Below are 22,866 nucleotides of genomic sequence, written 5' to 3' on the forward strand. Positions count from 1 at the left end.
GGTTTGGGTTTGAGTTTAGGCTGGAGGTCACTTGAGAGAAAAAAATGGTAAACTCACACCTTGTATGATGATACTTGGAATTCTGGAGCGCTTCCTGGATCCATCTATGGTATTTACTTTTCAGAGTATTCAAATAGCTGCTCTTACATTCTGTCCCTGTTTTATAGTGGAAGATAAAATGGAGGTGTATATTTACTTCATCTTATCAAACTGAAAGTCTTCTCAACATTTTTGTTTCAATTTCTTATTTTGAAATGATTTTAAAGTCATAGGAAGTTGTAAAAAAGAGGCCAGTGAAGTCCCCTGTGCACTTTACCTGAAACCCCAAGGGTTATAGTTTATATAGCTATGATACAATCCCCAAACCAGGAAATTCCCATTAATACTAACTTTTTATTATGAAACATTTTAAATATACAAGAATGTATGTTTCCCATCTGTATGTTTCCCACTGATAATTTAGTAAGTTTTCACATTGTTCCATGATTGCTTTATATGTATTCTGATCTGTGTGCTCTTTTATGAACTACTTGAAAGTAAGTTGCAGTTATTTCAATTTATTTCTGTCCAGCAGGAACAGGTTTTTTTTTTTTTTTTTTTTTGTAGTGCTGGGGATTGAACCCAGGTCCTTGTACATGGGAGACAAATACTCTTCCAACTGAGCTATATCCCCAGCCCAATTATTTTAATTTACCTCTAAATATTTACACATGCATCTTCTGAGAAAAAGATTATACTTAATAAAGATTTATTGAATAAATGCAAACTGTTTCTAAATAACCTTAATACCAAGGATAATGCCTTTATTTATTTAGACAGGAATCTTAATGTTCCAGGGTGTCTCTTATAAGTAAGATACTTTTTTTTTTTTTTTTTTTTTTTTTTTTTTTTTTTTGTGGTGCTGGGTATCGAACCCAGGGCCTTGTGCATGCAAGGCAGGAAGTAAGCTACTCTTTGAAAGGTTTTTGTTGTTTTTAAAAGGTAGCCCTCCAGATGATATGCTCTTGGTAATTATTTTGAGAGTCTGGACTCTGCCATGTATGTGATTGAGAGCTCAGGGAGTTCCTTGATTCCATATTCTGTTGTCTCTCATTCTTCCCTCAGCTCAGTATTACAGGTCCCTGAGCAAATACACATTAGAATAATTCTTATCAGGAGATTGTAACATTGTCAGAGTAATTTAGGGCTAGCATGTGACTGTTTTAAAGTATTAATCTGGAAATTACTTATAGTTAAATCATGGTGATGTTTCTGATATGGTGATTTATAGTGATTATATCTAATTTGAAGCAACTGAAAACCCAACTACAAGGCTTAAACAGAGGTTTGTTTTTCTTACATAAGTTTGGAAGTAGGCAGTTGCCTTAACATTTTTAAGGGCTGTATTTTTGTGATTTGATTGGTCTTCAGGGTCCTAAGAAGCTGTGTCCAGTCTTTTACCTACATTCAAGGAGGAAAGCAAAAGGACCATGCCAAGCGAGAGTTTTCTTATTAATGCTTCTAGCAAACACTTCAATGTCTTGGACCAAAACTGAATCATATGGTCACCTCTAGCAGTTTTTAATCTTTTGACCTCTATAGTGAGAAGCAAGGAGGGAGTAAAGATTTAGAAATGACTTTTTGTATAGCTAATTAATGGGATCTGTCACAATTAATAAGATGTATTCGTTTAATTTCTAAATTAAATTGTGTTCATTTTGTTAATCATGTTCAGCACATAGGTGTTTTATAGTTATATAATTACATTTTACCTGAAATGTGAAATTTTGATAATTTATATAAAGTACCTAATGTGGTACTCACTGCATTAGAAGTGTTCCACTGGAAGATATTGTAATTGTTAGGTGGGTATGCATTGTCATAAGAATGGAAGAACATAAGCTTTGTAGTGGACAGATTTGATTTATTCCTAGTTCCACTACACACTTGATGTGTGGTCTTAGCCAAATTGGTTCATCTCTGAGATGGTTTACTAATATAAACAATCTAGGGGTGATTTACTACTGAGCTACATCCTCAGCCCTTTTTATTTTTTATGTTGAGATGGCGTTTTACTAAGTTGCTGAGGCTAACCTCGAACTTTGTAACCTCCTAAATTGCTGGGATTACAGTCAAGCACCACCAGGCCCAGCCTTTCACTATGGTTTTAAATTCTTAATCTTAGATATTTTATTAATGGTTTTCATTATACATAATGGGTATCCTCAAGTCCTTTTCATACTTCCAGATTTGCACTTTTTTCCTGTCTATAGCCTGTTAATCCTTATTGGCTCATATATTATTAATCACTATGGGGGTGTGCTGGGGATTGATCCTAGGTCCTTGCACATGCTGGCGAAATGTTCCACAACTGAGCTACAAATCCAGCCTATTTTTTATTTTATTAAAAAAATTTTTTTTTTTGGTTCTGAGAATTGAGTCTAGGGCCTTGTGTATATTAAATACACACCCTTCCCCTTCCCCCATCATCTTTTTTTTTTTAATTTAGGCAAAATATTTTTTCAATAAAAATGTAGAAATAATTTACATATTATAGTGAATCAATATGAAGTCAAAATTCACAATTTTACACGTTCCTAAAAATTCCAAACATTTTCCTCAAAATGATTGGTTTCTGTACAAGACTTAGATATCCAATGCATGTAGTTTTTACTCAGTATGCTACAGCATTTAGAGGTTTTGCTCCAGTATTCCCCAAATCAAGCACAGAATCTGTCTCTTCATCAGTTTCTCCAATGACTGCAACATTGTCGCTTCTTACAATATATAGCCCTAGTACCACTTGTTCTACTCCCTGTGAAAAGCTATTCATGGCTTTCATCCAAAATCAAATTAATGGTCTGGTCAAAACCTTTCAGTGTTCCCACAATCATTCTCCCATCAGAAGTAATAGCAGCAAGAGTTTGGTTGATATGGTTTTCCAAGGTGGATGTCATGCTGCTTGGCCCTGAGGTTCTGGGCACTGAAGCGGTACAGGCGACAAATAGAGCTAAAAGGGCCCTCAAGAAACAAGCCACGGATTATGCCCACCAGTGGCAACAAAACTCCACCATCTGTTTTTGAAGACTTAATTTTTTAAGAACACTTATTATTTTTATTAGAACACATTTCTTACTGGAGGTTGAAAGTTTTTAACTGTGGAGTGAGCTTTGGTCCTTGGGTGCATTGTCTAAGATTAGATCAATCATCCTGACTAGGAAACAGAAGTATAGCAAAGCAGGATAGTAATCTGAGCAGGGATATTGGAAGGTGAGGGAAAGGCAAGAGAAAGTGAGATATAACCCAGAGAGGGGTGGGTGGGGGGAGGGGCAGACCAAAATGCTCCATAGTGATTAGGCTTTGGGCTTTTGTTAAGATGCAGGTGGAAAACCTTAGAGAAGCCATTTCAGGCCTGGCTGTTCAGCTGTTGCCGTCTCAGGGGTAAGTCAATAAGCCTGCACTGTGAGAAAACTGAAGGCGTGTACCTGCGTATTTAAGTCACTTCGCCCTTTTTTGCCTGGCACAACTAGTGGAAGGAAATACATCAGTCAACTGACCTTTGGAGCAGCTTGTGGGCACATGCACAACCTTGGGAGCATGATGTATACTCATAAATCTCCGAAGAAGTGTGATGGGCCCCTTTGCTGAAATGTGGGGGGAGATTGGTGGTGCTACTCAGTGGCTAAGTAGCCAGCCTACCTTCCTAAGACAGATTTCTTACATAGCCCCACCCATGAAAGGGGGGGGGAATTTATGTCCTTATCGGATAACATGATGGGTATTGAGTCCTCTAGGTCAGTTGCTGGTCATGGGCCCTTTTACAGCTGCCCCCCCTCTTGTTTCCCCCTTCTCATTCCTGCTCATCTTTAGCTGACTACCTGCACTACCAGTTTTAGGTTATCAGTGAAATGAAGTACAAAGTACAGAGAGCTCCCATATATCCCCTGTCTTCACAGGCAGCCTTTCCTACCATCAGTATCCCCCACCAGAATGGTACTATATGAAACATGGTGAAAAAAAGAAACCAAAGTGTTTCCCTACTCTTGCACAAAATACAACAGCACCTGTAGTCACCAAAATATGAAGATTTCTCTCCATCAGCAATCCATTAGTTCAGCTGTGAACACCAACTTTGTGTCATATAGTTTAACATCAGGAGGTGGTGTCAGATCATAGTTTGAGCATTAATTCTACAAGATTGTACCTTCACTTAAGATCTCAGTAGCAAACCCCAGGTTGTGACCTGTGTTTCTGACTGGGTATAAATTCACATTCCCAAGAACCCCTCCTTAGATTTAATTAATTTGCTAAAGCAGCTCACAGGACTTTGGGAAACACTTTACTTACCTTTACAGATTTATTATAAAGAGTATTACAAAGGATACAGATGAACCGGCTGACGGAAGAGGTATACAGGGCAAAGTGTGTGGAAAAGGGACCTAGATCTCCCATGCCGTCTTCATACTTGCCTCTCCAGGAACCTCCAGAAACTCTGTGAACCCTGTTTTTTTTTGGTGGAGATTTCATTGTGTAGGTATGACTGACTAAATCATTGGCCATTGCTGTCAGGTTGCCCTTTGGCCCCACTCCCTTCTCTGATGTTGAGGGATAGGGCCGAAAGTCCCAACCCTCTAATCATGCCTTGCTCTTTCTAGTGACCAGCCCCCATCTTGAAGCCATCTCATTTGCATACAAAGATACACAGCATTCCAGAGATTTCAAAGGTTCTCCAAACTGTATATCAGAAAACCATATAAATAGTTCAGAGTATTGATACCTCATTATTATCCAAAGTCTATAGTGTACATTAGGCTTCACTCTTGGCATTATACATTCTGTATACCCCACATCCACCTATCTTACTGACTAGTTCCACTTCCCTAAAAATGGTCTGTGCTTCACCTGTTCTTCCCTTTCTCTCCCCTAACCTCTGGCAACTATTGATCCTTTTACTATCTCCATAGTTTTGCTTTTTCCAGAATGTCATACAGTTGGAATCCTACAGTATGTAGCTTTTTTGGATTGACTTTTTCCACTTGGTAATATGCATTTAAAGTTCTTTTATACCTTTCCATGGCTTAAGAGTTCATTTCTTTTTAGCACTGAATTAAATAATCTGTTGTCTGGGTGTACCACAGTTTGTTTATCTGTTGATCTACTAAAGGACATCTTGGCTGCTTCCAAGTTTTAGCAATTAGGAATAAAATTTCTGTAAAGAGCCATGTGCAGGTTTTTGTACCATCTTCTTGTTTTTATCATTTTTTATTATGTATCCCCAATTTAGTACATTTAAAATTTTTAATATATTTAATATGTTTAATATAGGTATATACATATTTTTAAAATATCTTCAGATTTTGTTTTAAATCTGTATAATGGTATTTTACTGTGAATATAACTTTTTCCTTTTTGCTCAGTACTGTTTAAGATTTAAACATTTATTTACAAATCTAGTTTACAACAACTGACTTGAATAATATTTCATTATAAATGCATTTATACATTTTATGCATTTCTCTGTATTCATCAGCTTTTCATTACTAGATCAAAATACCAAGAGAATCGACTTCAAAGGAAGAAAGGTTTATTTTAGTTCAGTTTCCATCCATTGTTGCTTGGCCCTTGGAAGACATGCTCTTGACAGGAGCATGTGGTAGAGGAGTTCTGTTCACCTAATAATACCTGAGAAGAGAGACAGAGACTGGAGGGGACTGGGGTTCCAAATCCCCTTCAAGGCATGCCTTTGATGAGGTAACTTCCTCCCTTTTGGCTTCACCTCTTAAAGGTTCCACCACCACTTTCTTTTCTTTTTCTTTTTTTAGGTAGGTAGACACAATATCCTTATTTCATTTTTATGTGGTACTTAGGATCGAATCCAGTGCCTCATGCATGGTAGGCGAGTGCTCTACCTCTGAGCCACAATCCCAGTGTCTCCACCACCACTTTCTAATAGAGCCAACTTGGGGACTAAGCCTTTAACACAAGGGGCCTTTGGGTGACATTCCATATCCAAATTATTGCACTAGGTATCCTTTGAAAACTGCTAACACAACTAGTATTACTATGAATGTTGTTATACATAACCCTTATTATGCAAAGATTTTTCTGTAGTACATACCAAGGAAAGGAATTGCTGACTTGTGGCTCATATACATACTTAATTTTACTAAATATTATCAGATTGTATTCCAGAATGGTTGCCCGGGTTATGCTCCCACAAATAATGTGTTAGGGTTCCCATTTCCCTAAATACTCATCAACATTTGGTCTTATCCATCTGTTTAGCTTTGCCAATTTGATGGGTGTAATAGTTTTTTTCATTTATATTTCTGACATTGAGAATGAGAATGGAGCATCTCTTCATTTGCTTTTTAGATTTGGATTTCCCCTACATGTTAATTTATAAAAGTACATGTACACATATGACTTTGTACATGTACCCAAGTCATACATGTACATATACACAAACATGTATTTGTTAATCAATGGGATCATATGCACAATTTACATTTTTCATTTCATAATAATTTATGACCATTTCCCTATGTTTTTCTATATCACCATGTAATATATATGTATCATTCCATTTTATGGCTTTAAGTTATTTAATATTAGTCATGGAATATTTATGTTGGTAAACTATTAATCAAGTTTACATTTTTGATGTGCTGGAGCTAAAGGGAGTAGTAGGCTCATGCTCCCTTTGTGAAACTGGTTTTTATAGCAAGTTGCAGAATAGGCTAAGATTAGGCTGTTTTCTGCTTGGATTCTAGGGCAGCTATTAACACCCCATTTTATAAAAAGGTATTAGCCCTTGATGTTCCAAGACAGCAATTCAAAGACTTCCCAATTGAGCTTTTATTCTCCTTCCTTCCTTCCTTTTATTTATTTATTTTTTACTTTCCACTTTGGCAAGGCCAGGTTAGCATAGTAAAGTGAAAGAATGTACTTAGATCCACTTTTTTTAAAAAATATTTTTTTAGATGTTGATGAACCTTTATTTTGTTCTTTATTTATATGCGGTAGTGGTTATGGAACACAGTGCCTTACACATGCTAGGCAAGCATTTTACCACTGAGCCATAACCCCAGCCCTTAGATCCACTCTGATAGGCTGGTCAATTTCAGCTATATGAAACTCTAAATTAATAACTTCATTTTGTTTTTCAAAATGTTAGTAGCTTTTTATTATAAAATTAAGAATGCTCATAAAACAATTAAAAATGGAAAACCAAAGCAAAAATAAAATTACTATATTCCTCCAAAGATAAATGCTATTACCATTTCATTATACACCTTTAAATGTTTTTCTAAAGTTGTGGTTTGAGCCAGTTAGGACTGGCTTACCAAAGCCAACAATTAGGGAAACCCACATTGTTGGTAGCTTGGTATCAGCCATATGAGAGTAGTTATATCATGAAATTTGACAAATGCTACAAATCAGGGCTTTCTCCTCCCTACCAAACTCCTTCCTGAGCCACTTTATCAGTATGCCACTGAATAGGAATATAGACCTATTTCATATTTAATGACATCACAGAAGTCCACTGTCTGTATACAACATTGGTTCTGTTTGGTTCTTGGACCAGCAGTATCAATAAATTATCTGATTGATCTGATGATTTCTTATGATAAATTCTAGGTATTTGTTTCATGTCTTCTGTACGTTAAACAGTAGGTATGTGTTAATTTTTAAAGTTTTCAGATGCATATTGCAAAACTTCTAAAAAGGCTATTACTAGTTTTCTTTCCCTGAATGGATATAGGTTTTCTATGTATAGAGGAAAACAGCTGTTAAAGTTATTTGTTAACCCATGATATCTGTCTAGCCATCCTAGAACTCAGTTCACCTGCATTTTCTTCAACAATATATATATATATATATATATATATATATTTTTTTTTTTTTTCCCTTAACCATACTAGGGATTAAATCCAGAGGTGCATCACCACTGAACTACATCCTCAGCCCTTTTTATTTCATTTTATTTTGAGTTAGGATCTCACTAAATTGCTGAGGCTGTCCTCTAACTTGCAATCTTGCTGCCTTACCCTCTCTAGTACCTGGAATTGCAGGAATGTGGTGCTATACCTGTTTTTTACATTAAAAAAAAAAATACAGGGGGCTGAGGCTGTGGCTCAGTGGTAGAGCGCTTGCCTAGCATGTGTGAGGCACTGGGTTCGATTCTCAACACTGCATAGAAATAAATGAATAAAATAAAGGTCCATACATAAAAAAAAATACGGTTAGGGATGTAGCTTAGTGGTATAACACTTGTATGCATAAGGCTCCTGGGTTTAGTCCAAAGCACCAAATAGAAAACAAGCAAACTACAGATAACTGAGATGTTGAAACATGAGAAACCATACTTTGTCCTTAGAACACATTCAGCATCATGTGTGACTATATTTGTGAGTACCTACTTTTAATCCCTGTATGAATTATTAGATTATAATTCATTGCTTATCTCTGACATGTATCATTAAAACACCATTTTAAAAAATCTTAAGATTCATTGCAAGATTTCTTCATAATAGCCAAGATGTGGAATCAACCTAAGTATCCATTGATAAATGAATGGATAAAAAATGTAGAATAGTACTGGGGTTGTGTCTCAGTGGTAGAGTGCTTACCTAGCACCAGGTTCGATCCTCAGCACCACTTAAAAAACAAATACAAAATAAAGCTTAAATTCTTTTTTAAAAAATGTAGAATATGTACACCTTGGTAATACCAGTCAGCTTTTAAAAAGAAGGAAATTCTGACATTGCAACATCATAGGTGTTAGGTAGGCTAAGTGGAAGGTGTTGGGCTAAATGAAATAAGCTAGGCACAGAAAGACAAATACTTCAAGATCTCACTTATATATGGAATCTAGAGAAGTCAAATTTTGGGGTAGGAGTGGGGAATTGGGGAGATGTCAGAAGGCACAAATTTTCATATAGATGGTACGAATGAATTCTGGAGGTCTCTTATGTAGCATTGTAACTGGAGTTAATGTATATTTAAAATTGTGAAGAGTATATCTTAAGCATTCTCATAACAAAAAATGATAAATATGTGAGGTGATGAATGTTAATTAGCTTGATTTAACCATTTCACAATGTATACATTTATCAAAACATCACAATGTATACCGTAAATTATGTAATTTATATTTGTCAACTATATCTTAAAATTAATTAAAAAAGGGCCACATTAATTTTTTTCATTAGTTTATTTTAATTAGGTATATATGACAGCAGAATGCATTTTGATTCATTGTACACAATTACAGCACAACTGCATTTCTCTGGTTGTACACTATGTAGCGTCGCACTATATATACAGTCATATATGTACGTAGGGTAATGATGTCCATCTCATTCCATCATCTTTCTTGCCCCCATACCTTCCCTCCCCTTTGTCCCATCAGAGTTCCCCATTACGGATCAGCATCCACTTATCAGAGAGTACATTCGCATTTGGTTTTTTGGTGTTGGCTTACTTCGCTTAGCATGATATTCTCCAACTCCAGCCATTTACCTGCAAATGCCATGATTTTATTCTCTTTTAATGCTGAGTAATATTCCATTGTGTACTTATACCACAATTTCTTTTTTTTATTTAAAGTACTTTTTATTTATTTATTTTTATGTAGTTTTAATTTATTTATATATGACAGCAGAATGCATTATAATGTACCACAATTTCATTATCCATTAATTTATTGAAGGGCATCTAGGTTGCTTCCATGGTTTAGCTATTGTGAATTGAGCTGCTATAAACATTGGAGTGGCTGCATTACTGTAGTATCCTGATTTTAAGTCCTTTGGGTATAGACCAAGGAGTGGGGTAGCTGGGTCAAATGGTGGTTCCATTCCAAGATTTCTTAAGGAATCTCGATACTGCTTTCCAGAGTGGTTGCACCAATTTGCAGTCCCACCATCAATGTATGAATGTGCCTCCCCCCCTCCCCACATCCTCGTCAACACTTACTGTTGTTTGTATTCTTGATAACTGCCATTCTGACTGGTGTGAGATGAAATCTTAGAGTAGTTTTGATTTGCATTTCTCTGATTCCTAGAGATGTTGAACATTTTTTCATATATTTGTTGATCAAATGTATTTCTTCTTCTGAGAAGTATCTGTTCAGCTCCTTAGCCCATTTATTGATTGGGTTGCTTGTTTTTTTGGTGTTAAGTTTTTTGAGTTCTTTATATATTCTGGAGATTAGTGCTCTGACATACATGTGGCAAAAATTTGCTCCCCAAGTGTAGGCTCTCTTTTCACCTCATTCATTGTTTCTTTTGCTTTTTAGTTTGAGTCAATCCCACTTATTAATTCTTGATTTTATTTCTTCAGATTAAATTCTTTAAAAAGTATCATGTATACTTGCTATGAAAGTTGTTACTGATAGTGTCAAGCTGTTAGAAGTGGGGAAAAGATCCCAGCAAGAACTTGACTCTTTTTGGCTCACATAGACAATAAGCTGTAAGTATTTTATTTAAAAACATGTATTAGATTAGGAGCCAGAATGTATAAGTATTAGTGAAAAAGAAGGATTATTTAGGCAGGATTCCCATATTTTATTGATTATTGACACCTAATGTTTTTTGATTTTATGCTTTTGTTGAAGAGCAACTGTAAAGGCTAAAAGTGGCCCATTTCCCAAACTTTATCTTTTGGCTGCCCCCCCCCCCCCAGTTTTGGGGGCTTAAACTGTTAATTTTATGATGTCATTTATGGGAGTCTGCCAAATTGCCAAGCTTTCAGATTTAGTCAGCCTCAGAAATCATTTAATTTAATCAGACATTGCATATTTTTACTTTCTTTTCTTTTGCATGGTACCAGGGATTGAACCTAAGGACTTGTGAATGCTAGGCATATGCTCTACCACTGAGCTCCATCTGCAGCCTTTTTTTTTTTTTTTTTTTTTTTTTAATTTTGAAGCAGGATCTTGCTGAGTTGTCCCAGCTGGCCTCCCAAACTTGCAATGTTCCTGCCTCAGACTCCTGAGTAGCTGGGATTACCAATGTGTGCTACTACACCTGGCTTTGCATATTTTTATTCTTATTAATATCTTCTAAGTTTGTTCTTGATCTGAAAAGAGATACGCTCTGAAAGAAATGATCAACATTGCAACTGAAATGATAGCCCCTTTTATGACTCTGTGTGTGTTTGGGGGCGGGTGGCATGGCTGAGGATTAAATCTAGAGCAGAGTGCATGCTAGGCAAGTACTCTATTCCTGAGTACACCCCAGCCCTAAATAATGACTTGACTTATAGTTCACTATAGTGTGGTAGCTTAGATATCTAGCCTTAATTTCTTTTAAATATTTATTTATTTTTAGTTGGACACAATACTTCACTCATTTATTTTTATGTGGTGCTGAGGATCAAACCCAGGGTCTTGCACATGTGAGGCAAGCCTTCTACCACTGAGCCACAACCCCAGCCCCTTAATTTCTTTTCTCAGTTTTCTTATCTGCAAAATTGGCTGCTGATGCTCATTTCACAAGATTATTATTTTTAAAAAATATTTTTTTTAGATGTTGATGGATCTTTATTTTATTAATTTATTTATATGTGGTGCTGAGAATCAAACCCAGGGCCTCACACATGCTAGGCAAGTGCTCTACCATTGAGCCACAACTCCAGTCCCTCACAAGATTACCATCAGGATTAAATGCAATATGATCCATACATAGCACAATTCACATAGCACTTAGTAATTCATAGATTCCTTTTAACTTCTTAATATAAGTGCATTTCACAGTGTGTTTCTCCTTTAATATTTCCTTTCCTTACATCAGCAGTTGTTAGTCTTATCTGCTCTTTAGAATCTGATTTAAGCAATGATCCCTATTCTCAAAAACAGGAATGTTTATTCAACTTTTTCTATTATTTTAGGACTGCATAGATCCCCTGAAGCTCATCTGTGTACCAGGTTAAGCACCTTTATTGAACCTCTTCCTTTTGGCAGACTTAATAAGTTTTCTGGCTTGAGTTGTTACTTCAGTATAGATGGCTTCTAAGTCTGGTTTTTGCACTTTTGAACTTAGACCTGCCACTATTTATGTAACCAATTGAATAGGTAAATAGAAAAAAAAAGTCACAAAATTTAATTATTGATATTGTAGGCCCAATAAATATGACACTGTGGCTAGACCCACAGATCTTTGCTCATAGGAAACTATCGCTAATAAAGTTAAATCAGGTTAGCTGTTAACCAAGGCACAACTGTGTAATTTCCTGAAATTTCCATTGAAGCTATCTTGTGAACTCACAAAAAGGTTTTCTAGAAAATTAGCTTCCAAGAGGCCCTCAACTGTAGTAGTGTCTTTCAGATTATAGGCTACTCCAAAATGTAATCCCCAAAATTGGCTATTTCACTTTCTAGTATTATGAATTTCATTGTCAAATATTATCATGGATGCTATTGAAGGACTTTTGCCTTCACTTCTTCCACTCATTCTTCTCTCCACCGTTTTAATTAGCACTCTTAGAGATACAGGTAACAAAAACCCAGTTTAAGGGAAAAAAAATTATTGGTTTAAGAAATTGAATAATCAAAGTTAAATCTCATTCAGATTATTTGAGCCAATCTATTTTAAGAGCTTAAATGACTTTCAGGGACTCTTACTTTCCCCCCCCCCCTTTGGTACCAAGAGTAAACGCAGGGGCGCTTAAACACTGACCCACATCCCCAGCCTTTTTTTGTATTTTTTATTTAGAGACAGGGTCTCACTGAGTTAGTTGCGTAGCATCTTGCTAAGTTGTTTTGAACTCACGATCCTCCTGCCTCGGCCTCCAGAGCCACTGGGATTATAGGCGACCAGTGACTCTTAACTTTTTTATGCCTTACTTTTCAGCTTTGTTTTTCTCTGCCTCTTGTCCTTCCTTCCACTCCTAAAGCAGGAAAATAAAACCAAGTCTGGGAGAGTTTTAAAAAGTAATCCAGGTAGTGTCTCTAAAAGTTGAAGCAAAATTTGAATGTATATGTTCTACAAGTGTTTGTGCAATAGTACCTATTCTAAGTATTTAGAGGCTAGAAATGCTTAAGACCTAGTTTTTGTCCTCAAGGAGTTCAGTCTTATGAAGAAAACAGTAGGATAATGACTCCTATAACAAAAATAGCTAAAGAGTGATTTGGGGAACAGTGGAGGGAACATTTGACTTTGCTTTGGAGGATTAGGGAAGCCTTCAAAGAAGAATGGGATCTTTGATGTTTAAATAGATAACATTTTAAAAATTCCTTTGATAAACAAAATTTCATTCTACTTTTATACTTAATGAAATTTCAACATAATTAATGTTTCTGAAAGTAAATGAAAGCAATGAAAACTTTAGATTTCTTTTTTCAAACTACATTTGCCCTCTATTCCAGTTTTGTTTTGTTTGTTTTTTTTGGGGGGGGGGAGCTAGTGCTGAGAATTGAACCCAGGAGCTTCATGCTCACTGCATACTAGGCAAGCTCTCTACTACTGAGCCACATCCCAATCCCTATTCCAGGATTCTAGTGTGTTCTTGTTTTAGCACTTCAGAATTTTAAAAGCTACGTTGTATATCATAGTTTGGATATATCAATTTATTCAACTAGTCCTCCCTCATTTTATATATTTAAGTTTACAATTTTTAGTATTATAAATGGTGCCACAATTAATGTTCTTTTGCAGTAGGCTTTTTGTATTTGTATTATGCCCTTAGTATAGTTTCAAGAAATAAAATATTTGACCAAATATTTCTGTGCAGATTTATGCTTATTTAGTCATCTGTCATTATCCTCTACCCTTTTTTCTTGAGTGGTATTTGCATGTCATTTTTTATAATATGAATTACATTATAGTTTTTTTTAGTACATATATTTCATTTTTCATTTTTCTTGATAAGTAGATAAAATGTAGGTTAAATTTATGATGGTCTTTTAGCATGTAAGCATACAGAGTAATGTATTACACATAACCTGCATGTCCATGGAAGTGTGGCTTAAGGAAGTATATCAGAAAGGAAAAATGCCAGTGGCAATAAAGAGAAACATTATTGTCTCATTTTAAACAATGACTATTTAGTCATTTGATATTACTCTTTTGCTTCATGTGTTTATTTCCCTGTCAATGACATAAGCTTTTGCCCCCTCTATATGATGAAAAGGGAAGATAATTATAAAATAGAACCAGTGACATTATGTGACATATATGAAGACAAGAAATTGAATTTCACTCCCCTTTCAAACAAGTTTATAGGGGTATTAATCTTGCCTCTGCTGAAAGTTTTTTTGGGGTGGCACTGTGGATTGAATCCAAGGGTGCTTTACCACTGAACTATACACCCAGCCCTTTTAAAAAATATCTTTATTTTGCTTATTTATTTTTATGTGGTACTAAGGATCAAACACAGTGCCTCACATGTGTGAGGCACGCGCTCTGCTGCTGAGCTACAATCACAGCACCCCCAACCCTTTTTATTTATATATTTTTTTATTTTGAGGCAGGGTCTCGCTAAGTTGCTTTAGGGCCTTGCTAAGCTGCTGAGAATGAACTTGAATTTACTATCATTCGGACTCAGCCCCCTGAGTTGCTGGGATTATAAGCAGGCACCACTGTTCTGGACTGTAGAAACTTTTTATGTATGAAATAAATTAGCTGGTTGAATGTATATCCGTCATCTCTTCTTTCATATTTGATTTACAAATGATTAAAAATGTAAAACTGAATTCTCAGACTTGCGGTAGAGAAACTACACTGATGCTTAAAAGGAAAAATGACAATTCTGTACAAATAATTTATTCTAATAAATGTCCACCAAATTTGTTTTCTGGTATAATACAGTCATTAAAAGTTTTAAGTTAGTCCTGAGTTTTTAAAAAAGATATCCTCACAAGGAAGTTTTGTTTTTTTTTGTTTTTTAATAAGGAACAGTTTTTCCTAATTTTAGTTTTAGGGATAAGGCTTTTACCTATTAGAATTCTCAACAAAGCACCTGATAGTCTTTTTATCTTTCCCTGACATGTTAACAATTTCAGTGATTAGAATTAGGGCTAAGTGCTTACCAATTCTCAGCAAAATCTTTGTGGGTTGTAAATACTGAAGGCCTGTAAAATCTTAAAACTTAACTATATAGAACAAATTTTGAATTGTAGTTTACTTACTTCTTTGGTGTTCTGTTGAATTTCCTGGTAGTATTCAGTTAAGACTAAGGGATTTTGTTCTGGAGATCAGGCAGTCTAAGGGAGAGTTATTCAAAATCTTTTCTTTGTGGTATGTGCTTACCAGGCACAGGAGCCACTGTATTCCAGTAAGAGAACTTATTGCCAAAACACCCACTAGAGCAGAAAACTGACCTACTTAATGCTGACAAGTTAAAAAAAAAATCCATGGAATTGTAGCAACATTGAATCAATTTCTTCCTTCTCTAGTGGTAGATGGGGTGAGAGTCGAAAAGAAGATGATAAAAGAATGCTGAACTGCTGCAGGGGATTAAGTAATACAGCAAATGAATATTTAATTACCTGCAATTGATTTGATTAAAAGATATTCATTTGGTGCAACTTGAAGACCTCTAAAATGTGGGTTTTTTTTTTTTTTGTACTGGGGATTGAACCCAGAGGCACTTTACCACTGAGGTACATACTCCAGTCCTTTTTATTTTTTGAGACAGAGGCTCACTTAGATCCTGAGGCTGGCCTTAAACTTGCAATCCTCCGGCCTCAGTCTCCCAAGTAGCTGGGATTACAGGCTAGCAGTTCTTGTTAAATTACTTTTTGAGTTAAAAAAATGTATACATGCACACATATATAAAAATATATAATATATACCTGGAATATATTTACATATACCTATGTATACAGATAAATATATACCTACAAATTATGTATGTATCTCTATCATAGGCATTCCTAGAACTTTCATGGCATTAATCTGGAAAAGCTACTAATTAAGGTTGTCAATCAGCATTTCATGAACAGTTTTCTATTGCAGGATGTACCAACTTTATTTTTAAATAACCTTTCAGTTCATTGTTTTATCAATGTACTGTACTTCAGATTTATATATATTACAGCCAAAAGAAATGGTTATTTAGCTTGTACCAAGAGATGGTTGGTCTTACCTTTATCAAACTCATTATTTCCACTGTTGTCCAACTAATTTTTTACTACTCTCAACATCACTAGCATCTAAGTTTTAGAACTGTGCTATTAAATACAGAAGTCACTAGCCTTGTGTGTTAATTAATTAAAATATAATAAAATTAAAACTCTAGTTTCTCAAACTAGCCATAAGCACTAGATTTGCTTGCTTGTTAGTGGCGACCATGTTGGACAAACAAATATAAAAAATTTCCATTGCTGAAGAAAGTTCTCTTGGATAGGATTGTTTTTAAAGCTGCTCCATTGTATCATATTTTACATGTTTTTCAATTTTGGCTCTGTTGACACTTGGGCCACATAATTCTGTGTTGTAGAAGGTTGTCCTTATAGGATATTTAGCAACATTTCTGTTCTCTGCTCATTAGGTAACTGGTAAATCCCGCTTACTCAAACTAAAAAATGTCTGTAGACATTGCCATAGCCTTCTGTTACTATAACAAATACCTGAGATAATTAACATAAAAAGAAAAAAGTGTATTTTGTTCACAGTTTTGAAGATTTTAGTCCATGATTAGTTGGCCCCATTGCTTTGGGTCTGTAGTGAGGTGCTGAAGCCCTGCTGGCTGGGCAAAATAACGGGGGGTGGGGGGGGGTGTGACGAACAACTTGTGTATATTGATACAGCAGGAGTGGGAGCCGTTTATTGTAGGACAGGAGGGGTATATATACATTCCACACAGCTTATCTTAATTAACATAAACTAGGTACAGCAGTCAACCAATAATGAATCTCCACACTTAATGGCTCGCTGTCGTTACTTCACAAACCACTCCCTCTGGCAAAATGCCAGGCGCCATCCTGACTTGTTTACAGACTCTAACAGTGAGGCACTACATCATGGTAGCAGCATATGGCAAACTGCTCATTTTTTGCCTGGGAAGTGAAAAAGAGAGGAATAAAAAGGGGCAAGGGACCCATCCCTTTCAAGGGTATGTCCCCGTGACCTGAAGACCTCTCATAAGGCCCCACCTCTTAAAGTTCCATAGTCTTGGGCTGGGAATGTAGCTCAGTGGTAGTGGGGTTTGATCTTCAGTACCTCTGGAAAAAAAAAAAAAGAGATTTTGGAACAAGCTTTAACATATGGGTCTTTTTTAAAAAATATTTTTATTAGTTGTTAATGAACCTTTTTATTTTATTTACTTATTTATATATAATACTGAGAATTGAACCCAGTGCCCCACACATGCTAGCAAGCTCTCTACCACTAAGCCACAACCCTAGCCTAACATATGAATCTTTTGGGGACAATTAAGATCCAAACTATAGTAGTCAGTTATCCTAGGGGAGCAAAATTAACCTTGCTTGAAAACCACTAATCTACTTATACTTATAGTTTTGTATCAGCTTTTGCTGCATAAAAAGTTTAGTGGCTTAAGTAAGTTATTTAATAGTTCATAGTTGGTGTTCTGGTAGTTTTGTCTTAAGCTACGCTGATCTCTTTGGTCTGCTGGGGACCATAGATGGGCCAAATGATACAGAATATAGCCTTACTCATGTGTTTTTTGGTTGGCAGGTTTTTGACCCATTTAGGAGTTGGAGAGTTTCTTCTCTATGTAGGCTAACAGGAAATTTCATTCATCTGGTGGTTTTAGAATTCTAAAAGTAGCAAGAGAGGACAAATCCCAGTGTGCAAATGCTTTTCAAGTCCCTGCTCTTTTCTGATATTCCACTGGTCATAGAAAATCACATGGCCAAACTCAAATTCAGGAGCTAGAAATATAGATTCCATCTCTTGACAGGAAGAAAATAAAGTCACATTGTAAAGGGTTGTGAATAAGGAACAGAAGGAATTATTGTATCCAATTTGCACATAATCTAATGTGCAAAGGGCTCTGGCGACCTTACAGTCCCTTCATGACAATTATCATTCCCTCTGCTTTGCTTTGTGTTCATTGTTGTAATTTTAAATAATCCATAGTTATTTAATTTTACCCACATTTCTCCTTTCTGGTGTTTTTAGTTCTTTTCTGTTTTACTTCTATGTATGATTCTTTGGTTTCTTTATAGACAGCTCCTTTCTTTTAAAGTGAGTCTGTTGATAGTGAATGTTCTGTTTTGTCTGACAGCATTCTTTGTCAGTCTTGATTTTGGAAGGATATTTTCACTGGACTTAGAATTCCATGTTGGCAGTTGTTTTCTTTCAGCATTTTAAATACATCATTCTATATATTGTAACTTTACTGTTTTTCTTAGGGAAGCAATTTATTTTGTTTCTAGTAATGCACCCAGGTGTTTTCTTTATTTAAGATGGTTGTGGTTCATAACTTGATATTAGTCTTCTGTCAAGTTTGGAACATCTCTTCTGATATTGTTTCTGTTTGATGCTTTCACACATTTTCTTCTGAGATTCTAGGTAAGTGCTTTACCTCTGAACACTTCTGGAATTTTCTGAGTCCCATATGTCTATCATGCCCTTTGCTCTATTTTTCCCATGCATCATCTGGATATTTACTACTGATATTTCTTGTTGATACATGTCCAATCTATTAAAAGCATCTGTTATATTGCTATTTTATTTTAGTTCTGGAATTTCAATTTATTTCTGTTTTGTTTTATAGATACTAGTTCTTGCATATGAGATATGATAGAAGCTCTTGATGTTGATATTGTTTAGAGATGATTTAATTTTCTTCTGATGATAGTTTAAAGTAGGAGCAGATGACTTTGAGCCAATACAGGCTTGAGATGACCTGAGGCTTTGTTTTAGGCTTCATAGGGGCTGGTTTACATTCAGTTTCCACTTACTTCTGGAGTGTTGTCTTTCAGAGGTATCAAATGGAATCCTGGAGTGTTTTGCCAGTTCCTCTATTTCTCAGCAAGCCCTGAACTCAATTTTTTCTTTTCTAGTACTGTGAGACAACCAAAGTTCTACCTACTTTTTTTTTTCTTTTTTTGCCTTAAAATAGGCACTTTGTTGGTTCTTGGCCTCTTGCCCCCACACAGGTTAGGATTCAGTAAATTCCCTGTATAGGATGTCCACACTTGCTTTTCTGTTATTGCCTTTTTTTCTGGAAGTTTGAGCCCTTCAAATCCTGCCTGTATTGGTAGCTCTGAACTCCAATTTCTGTCTTTGCAGCCCCATGAGATTGCCAGAAGTTCTTGTCTGCAGCTAGTTGTTCCAGGAGGAAAAAGTAGTGAAGAATGTCAGGATTAATCCTGTGTTTCCCTTTTCTGTGGTATTTTGGCCTCTTGCGTTCCAGTTGCTTTTTTTGTTTGTTTTTAGAATTTTTCTTACTAGAAGAATTAATCTGATAAAACTATTCCATAATAACTGGAAATGAATTTTCCATGTTACTAGTGATTTATTGATTAAACATTATTATCAATTTCTAATAGAATAATATAAACAATTTCAAGCATTAATTAATCATTAACTTGGTATGTGAACATCCTGCTCCCATGCAACTGAGCTAATCCCCAGCCCTTTTGGAATTTTCTGAGTCCCATATATCTTTCATGCTCATTGAGAGACATATTCTTGTGAGCAAAAAGGTATTAAATATACACTTTATTTATTTAAAATTTCATAAAGAAGCACAGTATGTTAGGAGCTTATTAGAGATCCTGACTTAGTTGAAGTGGGGAGGTGATCAAAGACAACTACTTTGAAAAAATATATTTAAGCAGAACTCTGAAAGATATATAGGAATTAATTTAAAGAAAAGAAAGTGGTTGTTAGAACTGTGGATTGGAGACCTTAAGATGAAAAGAAGCATGTTAAGTTTAAGGCATCAAAGAAGGCTGGTATGGGACTGGGGATATAGCTTAGTTGGTAGAGTGCCTGTCTCGTGTGCACAAGACCCTGGGTTCAATCCCCAGCACCACACAAAAAAAGAAAAAGAAAAAAAAAAAAAAAGAAGGCTGATATGGTTGGTCTGATAGGCGAAGGCTAAATCATGCCAAGTTTTTATAAGGCATATTAAGGATTTTCTTCTTTTTCTGATTTAATTCACTTTTTACATTTCCTCAGCCCAAGACAAAAGTTATTTATTTATCTAGTTATTTATTCTATAAAATTAGGTACCTTTTGTAGATGAGGTTCTAAATTAAATATTGAAATTGATTAAGGACAGTGTAGAACTTGGACAAACCTGAGTTTGAATATTAGTCTACTTAGTAGCTGTATAACTTTGGATTAGTTAATCTCTGTGAACCTGAATTTTTCACTGGTTAAATACTAATAATAGAAGTGATATTAAAAGGATTCAATGAACTAATTGTAAACATGCTCACTAAATGGTAGCTCTCATTACTTTAATTATCGAACTATATATAAGCCGTAAACCAGATTCTCAAGATGCCAAAATTTAATGGAATCATAGTATATACCAATAGTTATACCATTTTTTATTGTTTACTATAATGTATTATAAGAAGTAGAAATAGTGGTGATTCAGAGGGAAGAGATACTACATTCAGACTTGGGGATTAGGACTGCAGTTTCCCTATCCATAATTGGGATGCCATACCCATGAAGGGTTTGTTCACTGAAGTATCCCAAGACCTAGAACAGTACTTGGCATAGCAGAGACACTCAATAAATATTTGGTGAATGACTAAAACTTTTGGCTGAAGCCTGAATAATATACCAATAGTACAGCAATTTTTTTTTGTTTGTTTGTTTGTTTGTTTTTGACTTTCCCAGTCCTGGAGATCAGACTCAGGGCCTTGCTCTTGCTTGCTAGGCAAGCACTCTGTCACTCCCAAGCACAGGAGCTTTGGTTGAAGATTGGGAACTGGAGTTTTACCCACTGACTCCTGCCCTCTTTGACTTGGTGGCATCTCTTAAGGAACACAATTTGAAAATTATAAGTAATGATCTATGAGATTACTAGAATATGGTTCACCCATTTAATTTTATCTTCCTTTTAGTAATTCCCAGAAAACAACTGGGTCTGGGTGGGATGGTCATGGATGCATGTAATGGCTACAGCAAGGCTCATTTATTCCTATAGGAAGTAGACTTACAAACTTTACAGCTCTATGCAACCTCTGTAATTGCATTTAATTTTTCTCTGTAAGAGAGAAAACCCTGGAAGCAATGTGTACGACATAAGTTCAGAATTATCAGAGAACCTTGCCATACTTAATGCTTCAGATACTTATTAAAAAATGAAACCAGAAAATGAAATCAATAAAAAGGGGATAAACCCTAAAATAAAATAGAACAAATAAACCTAACTGTATTTCAGATAATAGCATAGCCACAGTGAAGTATGAAAACAAGTAATATTTGACCACAGTGTATGCTCAAGATCAAGATAAGCAGAACTACAAACAAATAATGAACCCTAGATTATAGGCTGGCTTTTTGGTATTGTTATATATTATGAATTTTGAAAATATTTTATGGAAATTTTAGAATTGAACAAATGAGTAAGTGTATTGAGGATAAAGGAGCCAGATATTTTATTGCTGGAGAAGGGAGTTTTATAAATGAAAAGAAGGAAGGGTAGAATGAATTCCTGGATGTTGGATTTGAATCGGAGGTTGTGAATTAATGGTTGTTTATCTATTTATATAAAGATAGATAAATATACACATATGGCTGGGTACATTTACATCTTTTTCTCATGTAGAATAAGTATGTATGCACACATGTGTGTTCCTTCATATGCATATATGCATGTTATGTATGTATATCACAGCTTTATTTGACAAAAGAGCCTAGAAGCAATTACTTTCCTTGTAACAATGAACACACTGAACACCTCTATCTTAGTTTCTCAGTCATTCTCCACTAAAAGGAAACCAGAGCTCCTTAGAGAAGTAGGTCAGAGAAAATACAACATGAATCTGGAAAATTTTATTGCATCAGAAAGTTAACAATAATAAAGAATGATGAGGACATGTCAAAAGGAACAGGAGCCAGTTTGGAGACGCTTACACTGGCCAAATAGGTAATGATAAATACTGATATAACCCATTGAAAAAATAAGAGTCCATGGGTCTGTATAAATATAAGTAAATAAATGAATGTTGAAGTTGGGGAAAATCAAAGTTATTCCTTAAAATTACAAACATAATTGTTTGAGTTAGAAAATGACCATGTGGAAACAATTATGTTATTTTGGCTTATACAAAACTTATTGTGGGTACCAAAACTTTTGGGTGATAGTTTGATGAGGAACATCAAATGACCTTTAGAGCTGTTTATTTCCTCATGATATTCATATGATATCAAGATAATTCCTTTTAAAATATTTACTCATTACAAAGAGAAAAACAGTAACTTTACAGGGGAGAAACAGCAAATGTCACCTTAATCAAATGATCAGAGATCGCTGATAATAGAACTAACAAGCAACTTGCAGCTTCTCATACGAGATAGAGTGAGAATAGGACATCACTTTCTGATAGCCTGAATTTAAACATGAAAAACTATCAGATAAACATAAATTGAGGGATTATTTACAAAATAACTGGTCTTAAGAGATTTATAGAAAGACTGAGGAATTGTTCAACAAGATAGAATTTTTGTCCCTTTTGTTTTATGGTACTGGGAATTGAACCTAGAGCCTACCACATACTCTAGGCAAGTTGTCTACCACTGAGCTATATTCCCGCCCTTTTATTTTATTCCAAAGCAGGCTCTCATTAAGTTGCCCATGCTGACTTCACATTTTCAATCCTCCTGCCTCAGCCTCCTGAGCATCTGGGATTACAGGTGCACACCCCGACACCCTCATGTGAGATCTGACAATTATATACAATGCTTGATCATAAATTAGATTCTGCATTAGGGAAATAAATAGCTC

General features: G+C 35.4%; 1 protein-coding gene and 1 pseudogene across 3 annotated transcripts in view; one reads left to right on the forward strand and one right to left on the reverse strand.

Annotated features, from left to right (window-relative positions):
* Numb (NUMB endocytic adaptor protein) overlaps window positions 1–22,866 on the forward strand; it is a 167,623-nt gene that overhangs the window by 47,225 nt on the left and 97,532 nt on the right. The gene's annotated exons all lie outside the window — the stretch shown is intronic.
* Window positions 2,654–2,936, reverse strand: LOC113191281 (U6 snRNA-associated Sm-like protein LSm8 pseudogene; annotated as a pseudogene).

Source organism: Urocitellus parryii, chromosome 6 (assembly GCF_045843805.1).
Source record: "Urocitellus parryii isolate mUroPar1 chromosome 6, mUroPar1.hap1, whole genome shotgun sequence".
NCBI lineage: Eukaryota > Metazoa > Chordata > Mammalia > Rodentia > Sciuridae > Urocitellus > Urocitellus parryii.